This window comes from Culex quinquefasciatus, chromosome 1 (assembly GCF_015732765.1).
Source record: "Culex quinquefasciatus strain JHB chromosome 1, VPISU_Cqui_1.0_pri_paternal, whole genome shotgun sequence".
NCBI lineage: Eukaryota > Metazoa > Arthropoda > Insecta > Diptera > Culicidae > Culex > Culex quinquefasciatus.
In genome coordinates this window covers 104,250,897-104,262,995 of record NC_051861.1, presented here as the reverse complement: position 1 = coordinate 104,262,995, position 12,099 = coordinate 104,250,897, and the positions used below count along the sequence as shown (strand labels likewise).

The 12,099-nt window shown below is 38.9% G+C and overlaps 1 protein-coding gene across 2 annotated transcripts in view; it reads left to right on the top strand.

Annotated features, from left to right (window-relative positions):
• Positions 1-12,099, top strand: part of LOC6054823 (RNA-binding protein MEX3D) — an 88,132-nt gene that overhangs the window by 24,101 nt on the left and 51,932 nt on the right. The window contains exon 1 of one of the 2 annotated variants that reach the window (XM_038261154.1): positions 10,509-11,283. The exons of the other annotated variant lie outside the window; for it this stretch is intronic. The gene's annotated coding sequence lies outside the window, so the exon portion shown is untranslated. Of the gene's footprint in view, positions 1-10,508; positions 11,284-12,099 lie in introns of those variants that run through there. 2 annotated transcript variants of the gene reach the window in all.

Genomic DNA, 12,099 nt, shown 5'->3' with positions numbered 1-12,099 from the left:
ATGGATGGTCCTAGTTAATTTCATTGAAGATCAGAGTACTATTGTTAATTTGATTGCGGTTAACCCAGGGGGTAGCGACGAAGCCGCCATCTTGGAAGTTCAGATAACAAACACTCAGAATCAGTATTATTCATATTACTTGGGTAACACGAAGTGTGTTATCCTGGTTAAACTCAAAAGTCCCATGCAAATGTGTAAAACCGAACTGAAAAATGTGTAATGCCGATTCACATTGTACGGCCGCACTGTTTGATCGACCAAAAGAAAAAAAGCAAAAAAAGGTAAACAGAAAAATCACTTTTTTCGATTAAATTTTCAGCCAATCTTGGGATGGAATCTCCAAGGATATGATAGAATTTGCCATCAGCAACACAATTAACCGCGGTGGATTTTCATGAAATAATTCGAACTGTCAAATTCACCAAAGCATCTACCACATTGATCATACAACAAACTTTGGTAAAAAAGTATCCACCGGTAGATCCTTTGGTGAATTTTTTAAAGATCGAAATATTTCAAGAAAATCCACCGCGGTTAGCCAAATCAAATTAACAAAAGTACTCAGAGTTGCATACTTTTCTACAACAGTTTTTTGTGTGATCAATGTGGTAAATGCTTTAATGGATTTTTGACAGTTCGAAATATTTCAAGAAAATTTACCGCGTTTTACCAAAATCAAATTAACAATATTACTCAGTTGTTCCAAGTTGAAAATTCTCCAATAATGTTGTTTTTTATTTTTATTTTCCAATTCTTTTTTTTTTTTTTTGATCATCAAATTCGTGTTCTGCGACCCCATTTTTGTCAAATTTGAATAGTTGATTGCTAAATAATAAACTGCATTTTTTCAATATTTCGTCAACGCCATATTGGCCGCCATCTTGGATTGATAAAAAAGTAAATCACTTAAGAGCGAGTCCACGAACAGGGCATACCCCTTTGTATGGGACGTCGTTTGGATCTCACCAATCTGCCTGAAATTTTCAGGGGTTGTTTGTACATATAAAACTAGCATCTGGCCAAAATATGAGCACTCTAGGTCAACGGGAAGTGGGGCAAATCGGGACACAAAGTTTGAAGGTTCAAAAACGTCAAAAACCTTAAAAAGGCTATAACTTGGGCAAAATTCAATTTAATTTCAAAATTCAAAATGCATCTGAAAGGGCTTAAAAAATGCAACAAAATGCAGAGTAGAGCATCCCGATTGGTTAAATCTAAAGGGAGTTATTGGCATTTTAGTGAAAAAATAGCATACTTTTCAAACTCAAATAAAAAAGTGTTCCATCCAGATATCAACTCGGTTCGACCTGCAGCTGGTAGGGGACATCTGGGACTACCATCTGAGAATGAGAACGCTTTGGGTAAGGCAGTTTAACACATCAAATAGACACTTTTACTTTTAGTGAATTTTTTCGCTGTAAATTTTGGTTCGGGGGACCCCTTAGATCCCATTTTCTGGTGATAATTTTATCATATTCGTGTTCCTGAGACAATTTCACAATAGAAACATGCATAAACATGTTTATTTTCATCCATTTTAACCCTTTAAAAACGAAAGTTAAAAATAAAATTAAGAAGCTGCTTTTTTCTGGTGTCATCTAGTATCCTTGGAAACGAACTTGATTTTAAATAAATGTGAATCAAAGTTTTTTTTAAGTTTCATTTTTTAAAGGGTTAAAATGGATGAAAATAAACATGTTTATGCATGTTTCTATTGTGAAATTGTCTCAGGAACACGAATATGATAAAATTGTAACCAAAAAATGGGATCTAAGGGGTCCCCCGAGCCAACGTTGTTTTGCCAATAGTTTCGTTTCGGGTCCCCCGAGCCAAAATTTACAGCGAAAAAAATCACTAAAAGTAATAGTGTCTATTTGATGTGTTAAACTGCCTTACCCAAAGCGTTCTCATTCTCAGATGGTAGTCCCAGATGTCCCCTACAAGCTGCAGGTCAAACCGAGTTGATATCTGGATGGAACACTTTTTTATTTGAGTTTGAAAATTATGCTATTTTTTCACTAAAATGCCAATAACTCCCTTTAGATTTAACCAATCGGGATGCTCTACTCTGCATTTTGTTGCATTTTTTAAGCCCTTTCAGATGCATTTTGAATTTTGAAATTAATTTGAATTTTGCCTAAGTTATAGCCTTTTTAAGGTTTTTGACGTTTTTGAACCTTCAACTTTGTGTCCCGATTTGCCCCACTTCCCGTTGACCTAGAGTGCTCATATTTTGGCCAGATGCTAGTTTTATATGTACAAACAACCCCTGAAAATTTCAGGCAGATTGATGAGGTCGATGCGAGATGGGTATGCTTTGCTCGTGGACTCGCTCTTAGGCGTAGTTTAGGGGTCATACTTATTCTCGACAATCAGAAATAAGGCAGCGAAAAAATTTTTTTTTTTTGTGATTCGTTTATCCGAACTTTCGATTATCCGAAGTAAAATTTTTCCGAGGCCTTCGGATAATCGAATCTGGACTGTATCGTAAAATTTCAAAATGTTGAAAATGTTTTGAATTTTCTTAATTTTAAATCATTCAAACTTTGGGTTTTTATGTTTCAAATTCTAGTATTTTACCATTTTTTGCAATTATTTTTGGCTTGATGATTTTTGTTTTCTTTTTCTTCCTTAAAACAAAAAGTTTATTTGTCTGACAGCGATTTTACAACTTTAAATGATTGTTTAACGTTCTCCAACCACCCCCGAAATCGGCCGACTTTTTGCATTTTTTTTTTGTATTTTTCAAATTTGGCACAAATTTTGTGGGGGCCTTTCCTATGACCAAATAAGCTATTTTGTGACATTTGTTCACCCTTACAAGGCTCCATACAACTTTGGCAGCTCTCCATACAAAAATTATACGTAAATATTCGAAAATCTACATTTTTGGAGGAACTTCCCGATCGATTTGGTGTCTTCGGAAAAGTGGTAGGTATTGATGAGGACTATTCAGTGGTAATAGATTCACTGATTTTGTTTGCTTATTTTTAAACATTTTTCATTTTTTTATTGATAACTGCTAAGAAAAAAAAAGCCATAAAGAATTACGGAAACAAATCGCCAAATATGATAGGGCCTCTGGTTGCTGAGATACAGCGAGTAAAAGAAAAAGAAACATGAAAATTCAAGTTTCCATAGTCAGCTTAATTTTCTATGTTAAGAATGAAACAGTTGTTATATTTTTAGATCTCTTTGAAATACATAAATTCATAATTTTGGAATTAAGACTAACACTTCAAAAGAGAACAATTGAGATTTTTTTGCTCTGTGCAAAATGTTTAAAAAAATGTTCATCATTTTCTTATATAAATAGTGTCTAGCCTCATCAATCCTCCAGCAGCTTGCTCATCCTTTCAACAACTCATCGCTTCTCCCAGAGTCGATCCCCAGATCGATTTCTCCAAATCTTATTTACTCCCAAAGAAGAGTGCATTCTAAAACCACACACCGCATCCAGACAGACAGTTAGATGAACCCAAGGTTGCTCCTTTTTTGCTGCTGCTGCTGCAACGTTTAAAGGATTTCTTTGTGCAACCGGGGAGAAACGTTTGACTTTTTTTTGTTCTGCTTGCCGTCACAGAGAACCCGCACCCAGACCCAGACGTGGTGGTTTCGCGGTTCCCCTTCGGGGTACGTCCAAAAATTACGTAACTTCAAAAAAGGTACCATTCCTTGGTCAATGAATTTGTCAATGAAAAATGCAATATTTGTGATTTTTAACTACGTCACGTAGTTTATGGTCGACCCCCCTTGCCGGGTGGTTACCGCGGCCAGACATCCAGATCGCTTCGCCTCCCAGACAAAACACCACAAAGCAAATTGTGCACAGCACTTCCAACGAAGTTTGCAGCGCAGTAGCAACAACCAAAAAAAAAAGCAAGAACCCAATCCTTCTCGGAGGGTCCTCCCGTGGCCACAACGCAAGTCTGGCAGTGCAGTGCGGTGGTGGGGACAAAGAAGGGGGTGGCTCTAAAACTGCATATATGTCAGTCGTCGGGGGATTCTCCCCGACCAAGACCCGACTTTTGTAGCATTAAATCGAACTGCAGCCGGTTCCACCCGGGGCATCCCTCAGTCTACCCTCAAGTCTTCACCGAACGTAGAAAATTTGAATGACAGTTCTACTTTGTCCTCCCCCCATCATCAGTTCTGTGCATAATAATAGCTGACAGACGAGACGGCCATTATGGCACCACTTGCCATAAACCGTTATGGGTTCTTTGACACTTCTCGAGCGCGCACGACATAACCTCAAACGTCGTCGCGCCAAGGGTTAGAATGCACCTTCATCATCATTTTTTGCGTCTGGTTCTTTGCTAAAACAAGAGAAAGAAAAAAAAGACTTTCAGAGTTTCTACTTTTGCTCCCTTTTTTGCCGGTGTCGTTCCTTTCGCAAACATTCTCATTTGATCAAGATGATGTAGCAGCCGATTTTTTATTCTTTCTTTTAGGTTAGGATTCCTCCTTCGCTCGGGTCTTTCCGGCAAATTGGTCGTGCTACTGATGAGCTGCGATGATCTTTGCTTTGAAACCTTCGAGAACGACCGGCGGTGCATCTGCAGCGAAAAACTGCAGCTTGATTTGCACGGCACAGTGGGATTGTAATTTGGATTGAATTTACTTAAAAATTGTGTTTAAAAGAATAACACACTAAAATAAATTGAATACATTACCGGAAAACGATTTTGTTGAAACATAAAAAAATGTGTATCTATTGATAAGCCACAGACATGCAGACGAAGATCTGTTTCAGAATCCATCAATCAATAATTTATGGTCAATTTGAAGGTTCGGAAACTCACCACGCTAATTTCGAATTCACCAGGGCTGATTCACGTGCTTTTGACAGTTTTCTCAAACTGTAAGCACGCATGCAATCAAAAAAAGTGTGATTGATTTTCGTAAGGGTTCAAAAAGTTTTCAGGTAGGGTTGATTTATGGGGCAAAGAAATCGTTCAAAAATGGTCGTATTCCACCATCATAAATTGCCCAATGTGCTCTACAATCCCGATAAAAAAAAGTGTGACAACTTTGCCAGTGATAACCAATACTTGCACATCACTAAACAAAAAATCTACCTCTCGTTTGGCTCTCTTAAATCGGAGTTCTCCCGCAAATCTTTTTGGTTTCCTCTCGGCATTCAATTAGAGGCAGCTGTGGCAGTATTGGTAGTATATAAACTCTGAGCAAAAGCGTTGTACCGGCATTTTTAATGACCAAATCAAAACGTGCCCCCTTCGTTGCAAGGGTGCTCACTGTGCGAACCTGCAAATTTGAATGATTTTATTTAAGGTGTATTTTGTTGGTTTTTTTAAATCAGAACTAGCGAATTTTCACGGCAAAACTTTTTAAAACAAACGTAAAAATGTGTTTTTCTAGAATAATTACGAACCAAAAAATGTTTAAAAAAATAGCCGCCCCTGACAAAAATATTTATATGAAAAAAAAGTGCTATTGGAATTATTTGGGAAACTTGGAAGAATTTTCGTCCTTTGAATTCATAATTTTAGAAATTTAATTTGCTAATCTACAAAACGAAACAGATCCTAACCATCACACTCATCAAACGTAAAACCAGTAAAATAAGTATAAAAAAATATCTGCTTTTCAAAAATTCCAGCAATACGGAAATTGTATTATCCCTTCCTTAGTCGCATGTTTCGGCGTTTCATAAAATTGTTCCTACAAATTGTGTACAAAGTGCACATAAGCAACTGGCTAGTTGGGTATTTCAATAAAGTTTAGGCATAATTTCATTAATAGCAGTTTTTTTTACATTTATTCATAATTTCAATAAATATTATACAATGCAAAAAGCTTAAAAAAAATGATTTCAACATGTACAGAGAGACCTCTTTTTACGCGGTGGTGTTACGTTTTTTGTTACGCGGTGGTGTTACGCGGTGGTGTTACGTACGCGGTGGTTTTACGTTCGTCTATTTTTTAAACCATACAATATTTTTGTAAGTTTAAGAGCAATGCCAGCTCAAATCAGGATTTTTTTTCTGGTACTGTTGTACCCGACCCTCTCCGATTTCAATGAAACTTTGTAGACATGTTATCCTAGGCCTATATAAGCCATTTTTGTGTATATGGAGCAAATTGTACTCGAAAATAACATTTGAGAAGGGCGCAAGTAATTTAAATATTTTTTTGTAATTTGCAATTTAAATATTACTGTACCTCGCAACGGCTTCGAGGTCGTATCGTATCAAAAAGTGGTAAAAGACAAACTTGTAGGAAATTGGACGAGCTTTCTGAAAAAAATACACTGAACGAAAAATACACGCCATTTATATGAGATTTTTCAATTTTTAAGATTAAAAGTTAAATTTTAAGGAGATGTCACGATTTTTTTTTTCGTTCAAAATGTTTGAGGAATTAGGCTAAGTATTACAAAAAGACTGAAGAAAATTGCAGGATGGTATGTCTCTCCTAAAAAAAATACAAAAATCATTTACATAAACAGTGTTTTTGAAAAGTGGTCTAAAAGTATTTTTTTTAAAAGCCGATAGTGGAAATCGATTCGTCAGACAATTTTACATAAAAGACTCCATATTGACCATTGTCTTAAAATTAAAATGTCGAAAAAATAGGGTTTTTGGTGGTTTTTGGCAATTTCTATATGACAGACTTGATTTTTCAGTCTCAATATAATTTTTCCGAAAAGCTCGTCCAATTTCCCATAAGTTTGCCATTGACGGTTTCAGAGGCAAATTTGACGGATTGTACGGCTTTCGTGAAATAGCGAAAAAAATCACTAGCCCTGGTTTTTAAGATCGGGAATATTGAAAAGGAAGCTTAGTTTCAAAAATACCCTGAATTATCATAAAAATTAAAGTCAAATAATCAAGGTGAAAGAATATATCGCTTCAATTCAAAGTTCAAATTAAAAAAAAACAGAAAGCGATAAAAAATGTGAAAATACACCTCTTTTAAACATTTTGGACTTTATATTTGAAATCTTGTTTCACTTTTTTTTGTTGTAATCGTATTCAATGAACTAATTGTATTAATTGTATTATTGTATGCTACATTTCAGCCGTTTTTAATTTTTTTGATAAATAACAATTTCCAACAAATCTCATTAAAATATAACACTGTGAATGATTCACGCACTTTATATTTAGTCGTTATTTTTGATTAAAAAACATATTGGATTTTTTTTATTTATAAACAGTGATTGCGATGCAAATATTTTAAAAAGTAATTGTCCCTTGACTCTGACCGCGGTCGAGGTCTTTAAAAATATAAAAAAATAAATAACAAGTCTCAACACTTGAACGCATAAACTGCTTAAAATGCATTTTACACTAGTTCAGTTGTTTTGCAATCATTAGTTTTCAAAAAATGCAAGATTTGACGAAAACAAAAAAACTTTGCGATACATCGCAAACCATCAAAAATTTGAAAAAAATCAAAAGATTTTTAAATCAACCCAATCATACTTAAAAATAATTCTAAATGCAAGGGAATACATTGTAAATTGATTCCAGCTGATTGCACTTAAATTTCCATTAACATTTTGAAGTTTTAATTTTTTGTGCCCCCTGATTTTTCATGTTAACTTTGAAGAGGAGTGACAAAAACTTTTACTTGTACCAGCCTAAATATCATCTAAAAACTCAAACTTGATTGAAGGCTCCCAAATAATTCATGCTTAAATATGCTAAATATCAAAAATTTTAAATATTTTTGATGCATAAAGTACCATTTTTACTCATTTTGTTTGCTTTAATTTGCTCATATTTTAGCCGTATGTTTTTAATTTTAGTTTAACATTTGTAATAAAAATAGCAACAAAATATTTTTTTCTGTTTTGTTGATGAATGTTTAAATTATAAACATGTTTTATTTAAATTAAAATAAAAAAATTGGCGGTTGAACTTTTTTTTTCTTTTATGGGCCATTTGGCCTTTCACTTGGCTTTGGCATTGGGTTCAGAAACATAAAAAAAAAATATTTTGACACTCCCGAATTAAATTTTAAAAAAAATAAACCTTTCTATCAAATAAAAACATTCCAAAACACTACATAAACCAAGCATTCTAAATATCTGGAGTTTTTTTTTAAAAAAAGGTCCAATAAACCAAAATTCCAGTTTTTGCTTTTTGGGTGTTTTTGAAACCGCCTTGAGTCAGGGGTATTAAAAAACACCCAACAAGCAAAAACTGAAAATTTGGTTTATTGGACCTTTTAAAAAAAAACTCCAGATATTAACTTGTTGAGCAAAAGCTGTACAATTATTTCGTTATATCCGTAGTAACAGTTCAATAGGGCGAATCTACGATTGTAAACAAGCAATCTATCCCTTTTGCTCATGTGACAGTTCACGTCAAGTAAGAGGGGGATAGACTGCTTGTTTACAATCGTAGATTTGCCCTATTGAACTGTTACCACAGACAAACAGACATGAAAGTCGGGATCCCAACTTGTCCCAAAAATGCAACGGTTTTTTTTTTAAATTTGTAAAGCATGGTCAATACTTTTCGGATTCGCCACTAGAGGCGCCCTTGTGCACTGACATTTCGTTACAATGACAGCTTAAAATTTGTTGTTTGGTGTGAATACAAAGAGACGAGTTGTTCCTTTTAATTCCGCTATATATTTTTAATATCTTGTTGTATGGGTTTGAGTTGGCCTTGCCGCGTGCAACGTTTGTGGCGAGGTTTTTAGTCAGAAATGGAAAAAAACTTTTCATGTCCAAATAGAGCTGTTGAAAGAATACTTTATGGAGGTGGAATGCGATGCTGGTAACATCAGCCGGCTGCCGGTGGGTGTGCCGGTGAGTGAAGCTGGAGTATAGGATTTCTTTCGTTGAGGATGTTACATCGGAAGAACGCTGGCCACAGCGGCAAGTTGGCAACAGCAGTTCATCATCGTTGGTGGAGTTTCTCCAAGAAAATTTTGATTACATGGAGGTGGAGTTTCTCGATTATGTTCCCCAGGAAGAAAGGTCGCAGGTTGAACTTGCCGAGATCCTTTCCTTCTTTGATAGGGTTCCCCCAGAAAGTCAACCGCAAACCGAGCTCGGAATGAGCAATTGGCCGCTGGAGTTGAAAGACAGCCGTTCCTTCTTCGGTGGAGTTCTCTAGGCCGCAGGTCGATCTAGGTGAGATCAACTCGTCGGTAGAGTGGGAGGACAACCTTTCTGTCTATGATGGTGTTGCTCCGGAAGGACGATAGCCGCTGGTGGAAACAAGCGAGAGCAATCCTTCCCTGGAGTGGAGGGACAGTCGTTTCTTCTACGATTTCGTTCTTCCGGGAAAACGGCGGCTGTAGCCGCAGGTCAAAGCAGGTGAGAGCAATTCATCGCTCGAATGGGAGGACAGCCTTTTGATCCACGATGTTGTTTCTCCGGAAGAACGGCGGTCTCAGGTTAAACCAGATGCGAGCAACTCGTTGGTGGAGAAAAAGGGCAGCCGTTAAGTATCCGATAGTTCCCCCGAAAGAAGTCTCCACTTCCATATCACACTTTTGGCAAATAAATGCATTATCATTAACTGCTCTTAATAATTATTAGCATTTTAATTTCATTTATACAAAAATTTGGTTCGAAATCCATTCAAAATGTTTAGTTTTGGTAGAATTCCAATCTGTCACCATTTACTCACTCACACACACACACACACACACTTACATAACTTGCTGTCAAGCAGAAGATGAGCTTTATGGATCCGCAAGTAGATGTCGCTAGTGTGCAGACAAAATTTGAATTTGAACTGATTCGAACTGGTCCCACATTCTGAACACAAATTTGTTCTAACTTTCATGTCTGTTTGTCTGTGCTGTTACTACGGAGTTGTTAGTTTACATTCCAGCTTACGCCCCGTTGTAAATTTACTACTGAATTTTATTGTCCAGGGTCGCAAAGTGTCGCCAACACAAACCAACTCCCCGTGACAAATCAGAGAGGTGAGGTCCTTTCCCAAGCTCTCTGCGAGAGAGAGAAAGAGCTCCAATCAGCACACCACCAAAGCTGTTTGACGTTTCGCGAGCACAGTCCCTCTCTCCCGCAAGCATATTTTTATTGCAACTCATTGAGAGAGAATCGCAATCGTTTGCCGGCGAATCGAAACACACACACGCGTAGGAACATTTCCAGAGCATGCTTCGATCGGTGCTGTTTCGGGTTCTAGAGGAAAACCGGGTGGCATGACAACCGCCCTTCTCTTTCTCCAGGGCAATCTAGATCAAAGGGAACGATGCGGGGGGTTGGGGCTGCTGCTTTTGAGGTTAGGGAAGACGATTACCGCGGGGCGCGCATGATTCTGACGCTGGAGGAGGAGGACGGAAGCGCTCATGCACGTACTCCCGACGAAGCTCGGGGAGGCTGCCCGACGTTATGCAGAAAGTTCTTATGTACAACTGCGAGATTCCGCTGCCGTGCCGGCAGCTGCACATCGTGTTTTTTTTGCCAAGTGCATACGAACGGGTTGGAGTGACGAACAGACGACAGTCGCACCGAACTCCACACCGGCAAGCACCCCAGATAGTGCAACGGCGGCAGTATCAAACGCTCAACCAAGGTAGACAGACAACGGATAGACCGCGTGAAACGCGAACCCTTGACGACGGCAACGACGAGACCCACCCCTAGACTACGACGGCGAAATCAAAGAAAGCGGGCAGGTTAACGAGCACATCGCACAGTAGGCTGTTCTGTCGCAGTGGTTAACCAGGAGAGTGCACGCACAGGGCGCTAACAAGGAAGAACCTTTCCTCCAACCGGCCTACTACGCCTTCTAGTGCACACACAACCCGAAAATCAATATCAACCTGCACAAACCAGCAAGAGAACTTGGCAAGGAACGCGGCCGCGTCAACTCGTATGGTGCTACAAGAAGAAAGACAGGGAGGAGGCGGTGTGGGAAGCAATTAGTGGATAGTTTCAAGTGAAAATAAAAGCAAACACGGGATCTCTCGATACGCGACTGCACTCCCGGTACCGTGAAGTGACGAAGAAGAGCGCTGTGACGCGGGAGAAGGATTGTGCAAAATTCAACGAGTCGCGACACACGGCAAGAGAGTGGCGGCGGTTCCAAAACGAGAGCAAAAGTCATAGCCCAACAACAAGACACCGGTGGAAGAGGAGGTCCAGAAACAAAGCAGGAAGGTGGTGGAAGATAGTACTAGTAGTAGTAGTAGCCGGCCAGACGAGTGCCGGGCAAATACATAACAAAGCACAAACACACACATGCGCGTGCGGCGAACGCAGGCGAACAGGAGACTGACTGGAGCACAAGAAGACTGGGCGACAGCTGGTGAGGAGAGAGCGAGGTAAGGAAGAGTGCTGCTTCCCATCCGGTATTTGGCGAGATCCCCCGCCAATAGATCTTCCTCGAACGATGACGGTGGGAAGAACGAACGAAGAGACCCCAAGGTCTGACCCGAGTTGGGCGAGATGAAGACATCGAAACCTTTAAAAATCACGTTTTTGAAACAAAGGGTATCAGAAACCACGTGGTCTTGAAATGTCCTTATTTTTGGGATGTCCTAGGTCGTTCAGGACCTTCACCGTAACAAGAAAGTGGTCCAAGGATTTAGGCCTCGAGTTATATTCGCATAGCTGTGTTAGTATGGTAGACCGCATTTCTGACAGTTCTGGATGCGCTGGGTCATCCAAGGACTTCCTAGAGTTAAGAACTGTGGGTCTACCGCCGTAACAAGCAAGAGGTCGATGGAATTTGACTCCGGATCATATGCCATTAGATTCAGCGAGCTTGGTAGACTACTTATTTTGAGATGTCTTGGGTCATCCAAGACCACTTGGGAGTAAGGATCTGCGTGTCTACCGCCATCACAACCATGATTTTATTAGATTTTGACCCCGGATCACATCCGCATAACTTCAATCAGTGGGGTAGACTACATCGGTTGCGGTACCCTAGATCATCCAACGACTTCCTGGAGCTAAGACATGTTGGTCTACCGCCGTAACAAGCATTCGACGGATTTTAACCGCGGATCTAACCCACATAGCTTCAGTGGGTATGGTAGACTGATTTGCTGATAAGTTGTGGTTTTCTTGGCCATCTGAAGACTTCCTGATGTTAAGACCTGTAGGTCTAACGCCGTAACAAGCAAGAGGTCGAC